The following is a 7,474-nucleotide window of genomic DNA, read 5'->3' as shown; positions in this document are numbered from 1 at the left end:
GGCAGGGCATGGGCCAGGGGCTGAGCTGAAATGTGTGGGCAACCCTTTTCTGAATAAAGTCATTACTTGCAGCATTTCCTGGGTGGTGTTCTTAATTCTCCAGACACTGCGAATTTCCCCAATCATGCACTTTGCATTTGGAGAAGCAGCACAGATTAAGAAAGTGCATAAACTGTCAGCGGGGTGGAGCTCTTCTGAGGAAATACGGCAAAAGAGGGATGAGTTTGGCATGACAGTCTCCTTCTGCTTTCTCAGAAGTGCCTGGCTCTGGTTTCACATGGGGCTCATCTTTTCAGTTTGCAACCTGTGTGGGAGGTACTTCTGGGAGTTCCTCAGCTAGTGATGGTCACAAAAAAAAGTCCTCCCTGCAGTCTAACAGGGCAAAACACAGATTATCTCAGAATCCCCGCCAGAGCTGTACACTTCCCCTTATGCAAGCATTGTCCTGCATACTTTAGTGCCATAAACGCGAGATGTGTTGTAGATATATCAAAGGCCATAAAGCTGCCAACAGAGTTCTGAGGAATGCCAGCTTTGTTGAAAATAGCCAAGAAAAAGAATATGAATAAGACATACTGTCTCTGTTATGGGAGTGGGGACAATAATGGACACAGGAAGAATGGCTGTACTTCAGAACAACAGAGCCTGGGACATGTGCTAGGTATTGTCACAAGCTGGCAGGCCAGTGCTGAAGGGACTTCAAAGGCTGGACTTTGAGCGCAGCTAGTCGGAAAGGGGTTGTTGACTGGGTCTGGCAGGACAGAAACATGACAACAATCCTGGCTCTGGGCCTCAGTGCTTTCTGTCCCTAGATCACCCAGCACTTTACAGAGGTGAGGAGATATTTTAAAGCAAGGGAAACCCAGGCATTGGAGTTAAATGACTTCCTCAGAGGACCCAACTGAGAATGGCACCCACAGCAGCCGAGTTCCAGTCCTCTCCCCTTTGTAGCAAGCATTGACCTATTTTTTTTTTCCAAAATCACCTGCCAGCTGCACTTCTGGATTTGCTGGAGCATGTTGCTCATTATAAATGAGCTGCAGTAAAGCATCCCTTTCTGCGCATCTGAAATTAGAAGGGCATGGGCCAAATCTCACTCACATGAACAGGCTCAGTGTCCTTCAGTTCCAAGGGTTTTAACATAAGCACAAGGCAGAAATTCAGCCCTAACTGGCTCCTGGGAGGCAGGGACCATTTCTCTGTGTTTGTGCACTACTACCACCCTGGTATCTTGGTGAGTGACAGGGCACCCTGTGTAGAAACCTGTTGCCATGTACATCCTCCATAGCTGCAGCACAGAAAGGGTTAACAAAGGGTCTCGCTAGCACCCCCAGCTGTCCCCAAGTGACTGGTTAGAATCAGCTGATATAAAATGCTGCAGAAAACCATCTCCTCTTGATAGCTGTTGTGTATCAATGGCCTGAAAAGGCCTATGGAAAGAGCAAGGTTAGGAGAAGAGAGATCAAGCAGGAAAGGTAAGCGGCATCCAGAGGGACTGGGGAGGCATGGAAAGGAGCAGTCCTCTCCACAAAAGGTCCCTGGGCTGGGCTGGACTGGGCTGGGACGCAAAGGGAAGGGGGGGCTTCCCTCATCTACTCCCTGTGGAAAAGGAAGCAATGGCCCAGGCTGAGACGGGCCCGAGGCTGGTCACGCAGCCCCAGGGCTCTATGTCCATGGAGGGTTTGCAACCCTAATTCATACAGAGGAAGAGGCTGCTGACCGTGGGGGCAGGGATCAGTGGCAATAATGGTACTCCCTGATGTAGCAGACCTGTTTCTGTCAGGGAGTGAGGCTTCCTCAGCAGGGTGCTGGAGTTGCCCCCCAGATCCTACAGTGACAGGTTAGCAGGGACAATGGGAGCATGTTTTCCCTGGGTGTTCCCTTCCCAGGCTTGGGTCTGCACCAGCCCCTCGCGCTGCTACTGATCCCGAAAAGCAGCCTGAACACCTCTGGGGCTGGGGATTTTTGGCTGCTTGTGTTCTTCTCAATGGCCTGGCCTTGTTCTGTGGAAACTAGACTGCCCTGAATGCAGGAACTGCCAGAAATATCTCTTCAGAGTGGGGGACTGGTTGTACAGAGAGCTCAGTGTATGGCTGAGGCTCCACCTTCCACCAAGGTGAACAGCTCAAGGAAGGAAAACTACATACCTAGCTTCATAAGAGCCACTGAGAGTCTCCGTGCATGGGGCAATCAAACCTCATCTCTGACTGAGAGGCTTGCACCTCTGTAACAACCTCTTACTACAGCATGTTTGTTCAATGGGAACACAGGTATAAAAGAATGTGCCTTGTTTTCCAATAAAACTGGCCCAAAATCGATTCCCCAGCAGCCCCTCTCTTTTACAGGTTTAAGTGTACAAGGCTTTGTACTCAAGTTCTCCGCAGGCAGCAAGGCTGGGTTTGTTGGATTGGGTGCTGGTATGGGGCAGGCCTGAGGTGGGCTCAGTCCCAGCATTGCCACAGACATACCAGGTCATGGAGGGCAAGTGGTTTTATCTACCTACATTTAAAGGTTTCCTATCTGGAAGACAGGACTTTTGATCCTTCCTTTCTCCCACCCTGTCTGCCTTGGTCTCTTTGAATGGTCAAATGCTTTGCTGTGCGGCTGTACGCTATCTTGGACAATGGGGTGACTTTTCCTGAGTTATTTCACCCATGCCTGTCTCAGGGAAACGCTGGAATTACAGAGGTTAATACAGTGACATTTTTCCTAATCTCATTCAACAAGCATCTTCCTCAGGCCGACAATTCAAGCCTCCTCCCTGCATCGAGAGGAATGACTTAATAGAGGAGGATGCTGAGGCGCTGTCTGCCTACTTAATACCCTTGTGTTTTCCAAGGTGACTACAGCTTTCTGACCTCCGTAATTAAATCAGAATTTGTGTGTCAACTTAGGGGTGGACTTAGAGTAAAGGAACTCAGATCCACAGTGAATGGTGCTGCTGGTAGGTTTCAGGCTGCATCCTGCAGGTAATTAGTAATGTCATGGCTTCTGAGAGGGCTGTCCCGCCACAGTGTCATCACAGAGTTAACAGAATGGAACAGGCTGTCCTGTAGAACAGGACACAGTCCCCTTCTAGATATGAAATCCTGAGGTGCTGTGAAAGCATGGGTCCTATCCCTTTGGGGGCCCAGAGCAGGATGGTTGTCTATTGCACGCGTTCTATCCATGGGGATGAAGCAATAGGTCATCTTGTCAGGTGTCCTTTGTGGCACTGTCCAGGAAAATCATCAGCTTCATGGGTGCAGTTAGGCTATTCTGTGCCATTCATGGGCTTGGAAGACCTGTTTTTCTGACCACAGCAACAAGTGGTCAGTGTAGACTCCGTATTATAAAAGTCCCGTGATGTGTTGCCTCGCAGATGTGCTGCAGGAGATGTTAACGCACTTATGGGGTAACCCCTAGCCTTCTCTCTCCCTGTGTGTTTGCGCATGAACCAACAGCAGGCCTGGGAGTGTCACCCTGTCTAACCTGAGAAATTAGTATTTCCACTGCAGACTGGATCACTGTGAGAAGGCAGCTTTTCATGCCCAAGAGACAGCCAGCTCAGATTGCATCTGGCCTAGAGCCATTAGCCCTCATCCAAGCCAGACAGTGCTGAGGGCCCTGGGAAGTGCTAGAGAGCTGAACTTTTACAAGGGGCAACTATACACAGTGGAGCAGCAAGAATCAGGGAAATAGGATCAGAAAGTGAAATACAAAGCCTGATTCACCAGTGCCAGCAAAACCCCACCCTGCAACTGGCTTCATGCTAGCTGGTCTCCACTGATTGTTGGTGGACCAGCCCTGGTACAGTGCAGCAACGAATAAGACTCTTAGCACTGTGGGGTTTTACATCACACAAACAGTCCCAGGTTAGGAAACACCTCTGTGCAAACACATGCTCTCCTTTATCAGATGATTTGGCAGGTCATCCACCCCACCTCACAGTCCTGATTCTACCAAGAGGGGTGCATGTGCTTCACTCCGCACCCTGAGATATGGCCCACTGCTCCTGTAACAGCAGCCGGAAACAAAGGCAGCAGAGGTAACATCCAAGATGGGGTTGGTGGGGCCTGGGGCCCAATTCATTCCTGTCTCTAGCATCAGTGCATTTATAAAGGGCCCTTGCCTGGTATTCAGGGCTGAAGGTGAGGGAGTACCATGCTGCCACTTTCTAGACGAGCTATAAAACAGACCCCACATCACTTGGGCTCTTTAATACAGCCATAGGAGGGGAAGGCATTAACACTGCAGACTGGCCTCTCTGACAGTAGAGAGCGGCAATCTCTCTGCTCTCCATTTGATCATAGGTGTGGTTTTCACTTCCATCCCTGAAATGTTCCATCTAATATTCTGGTACATCTAATATTTGGAGCTCTGCTCCAAATGTCCCCAGACCTCAGGTGTCCTCTGAATGTAGCAGAGGGTTAGGGCAAGCTCTTTCCTACTTGTAAAAGTCCTGTTGCTCTTAGTTACACCACTGCAAATTCAGACGGATGTAGTTGTGCCCCTTTGGGATCTCAGTGGTGCAGTTTGGAACAGATCTAAGGCCCCAGCTGTCTCAGACACCTGATTTCCACCTCCAGTTATTTTTCCTGTGCGTATTTGAAACCTGTGCAAACAGCTCCCAGGACAGAGAGTATCATTTTACCTTTGATTTCCATCCCCCTTTTCAGTAGTTTCCACCTAGATCCCAGAGCCAAACGGCCAGGGTCCCGTTAACGGCTTGGAAACGCATCTTCATTCTGTTGCTGTCACATTAACAGACACAATCTATGCATCTCCCATCTTCTTGGGCCCCCTGAGTGACAGGCAAGTAATCTTCACACAACTGGCTGCATTGTTGTCCCGTCCCCCCTCCTCCACCACCATTCATGTACTGTATATTTAATCCAACAGGACAAAGCGCTGTGGAGATGGTGATTTGCCAACTAACAGAGTTTCAAGACTCTGCCTGCTTCTTGTTCACAGCCCTTCTAGGATGGAGGGGTATAGTGGGTGTGCGAGTGGTATGCTGTCTTAAAAGTAGGTTATGGTCTCAATCTAGCTGAGAAAATCCGTTCTGTTGCTCTGTTATCTTCCAGGCTGACAGCAGAATAAGGCTGTTGCAGACAAGTCGATGTTCCTTGATAGCTTGGAAAGCTACTGAGGTCTAGTCAGCAAGGGCAGGAAGTGGAATACAGAGACGATCTCTACTCCCCTACACAAGGTTCTGTAGGATGGGCCATGGAGAGACATGGCAAGTGCAATATTAAGAGAACAAAAAATGGAGGCAAAGACTCATGTACAAACTGGATGATTTATGGTCTTTCCCAAGTGTCTGTTCTGCATGCCTGAAAGCATTAGGAGCCCTTCCACAGGGCTGTACCCCATGCCCATGATATAGGAAGAGGATAACTATTGCTCATGGCAGAAAAGCAACATTACTGACTGGTCATGGGCAGCATTCCCCTGCAGGGACACCAAGCCAACTGCAGGCTGGCGCTGCCTTGTGAAGGGTTAACTTGAATTGTCAGTGTGATGAAATCATCAGCAAAACTAACCGCACTTTATCATCCATTAGCATGCATGACAAATAGAACCAAAGCGGCGATACTTCCCCACTATGCGGCACTGGTCAGACAATAGTTGGAGTACTGCATCCAGTTCTGGGCACCATACTTTAAGAAGGATGTGGATAACCTCAAGAGGATCCAGAGAAGGACCACTCATATGGTTAGCCCTATGAGGGCCCTGGGGCTAAGGGACCTGGATCTGTTCAGCCTCCACAAGAGAAAGCTGAGAGGTGATCTTGTGGCCACCTACAAATTCATTAGGGGGGTGCAGCAAGGAACCGGAGATGCTCTGCTCACCAGGGCACCTCTTGAGGTAACAAGGAACAATGGCCACAAACTGACAGAGCAGATTCAGGTTAGACATCAGGAAGAACTTCTTCACGGTAAGGGTGGCCAGAAGCTGGAATGGGCTCCCAAGGGAGGTGGTACTCTCCCCTGCCTTGGGGGTCTTTAAGAGCAGGCTGGATAGGCATCTGCCTGGGGGCCCAGCACTCTTTCCTGCTCAGGACAGGGGGTCGGACTCAATGATCTGTTGAGGTCCCTTCTGACCCTAGCATCTATGAATCTATGAACTTGTCCTGAACTGCTCCAAGGGCTGAGGTCAAGCTGTGTATCCAAGACCCTGCAAGCAACAAGGATTAGCCTACCTTCTGGGAGGTAACTTGATGAAGAAGACGAGGGAATAACCCACATTAATTGCATAGACACACGCACACTCTGTGGGGCCAGAAATAGACTCTTTGGTCAGCATAGGCAGAGGAGCTTGAAAATGCAACCCACACTTAGCATGAATTTTTGCCATCTCTTCTCAAAGATAATGTCCCCAATGCATATTCATGGGACAGAGGAGAAATGTATGCAAAGCTGTAAGATGGTCTAACAGGATTAATTCTGGCCTGCTGTGGTGCACAGTACCTTGAGGCCTGCTGAAATGAGGCAGATCTGTCGTGACTGGGATTTTCTGCACAAAAGGGCCAGTTCTGGCCTATTCACTTCTTCATTCAAAAATGTTACGGGGGGAGGTGGGAGAGGGATTTTTACCAATGACAATTCCAAAAGGAGAGTTTGTCATACAGCAGGGGAACAGAAGTGGGACAGAGTGGATAATTATTTGGTCTTGGCCCTCCGTTTTTGTCCAGTTCCGTGAACATACTGGGTGTGGTTGGCTGTTTGCATGAGCACAAAGTGACTGTGAAGAAGGGAGGGCCTCAGTTTTAGTCACTGTGCTGGGGCTTGGGGTCTGGGCTGGGTTTCCCTTTGAGGGCAGATTTCTGTGTGACCTCAGGCCAGTCTCGCTTGGTGCAACTAGACTCTGCTGTGCTAAGTACTACTAGTCTAAACTGCTAGCAGGTCAGAATGAATTATACCAGCTTGTATAGGTGTAAATTACCCTGTAGGGGACAAAGCAAGGGAGAGTCAGGACCCTGGAGCATGCTAGAGGTGATGGTGGCAAGCATGCTAGAGGTCATCAGCATTATCCCTCTGTGTTCAGGAAGGATGGGGAGCTGGGAGAACAGCATGCAGCCCATTTGCTTTGATGGCAGTGGGAGCTGCATTGGCAATTCCTTACCCTTCCCGCCTCTACCGCTTTTGTTTTTGTTTCATTGGGTAGCATGTGATGGGGAATGATGACAAACCTAAATGTAAATCTCTGCCATTGGCCAGCGGTGGGTAGGTGTCTTGGAATCCCCAGTGTTCGTGTAGACACAGAGGTGATTCAGCCCTCTTGGGATGAACTGACAATAATTTAGGACTTTCCGGCTGCTCCCAGGTAACCTCCTCTTGTCTCTATGCCACCTACACTGTCACATGCCCCCTGTGTTGTTTTCACGGCTGCCTCGCTGACCTTTTTAGCATGCTGGATGCTGATCTGTTGAAGCCATTCCTGCCCTCTCTTCCCACAGCCAGCACCAGGGAGATGAGTGTAATGGCCCAGC

Source organism: Crocodylus siamensis, chromosome 6 (genome assembly GCF_052110815.1).
Source record: "Crocodylus siamensis isolate JL-2025a chromosome 6, ASM5211081v1, whole genome shotgun sequence".
Taxonomy (NCBI): domain Eukaryota; kingdom Metazoa; phylum Chordata; order Crocodylia; family Crocodylidae; genus Crocodylus; species Crocodylus siamensis.
This window is presented reverse-complemented; position numbering follows the sequence as displayed.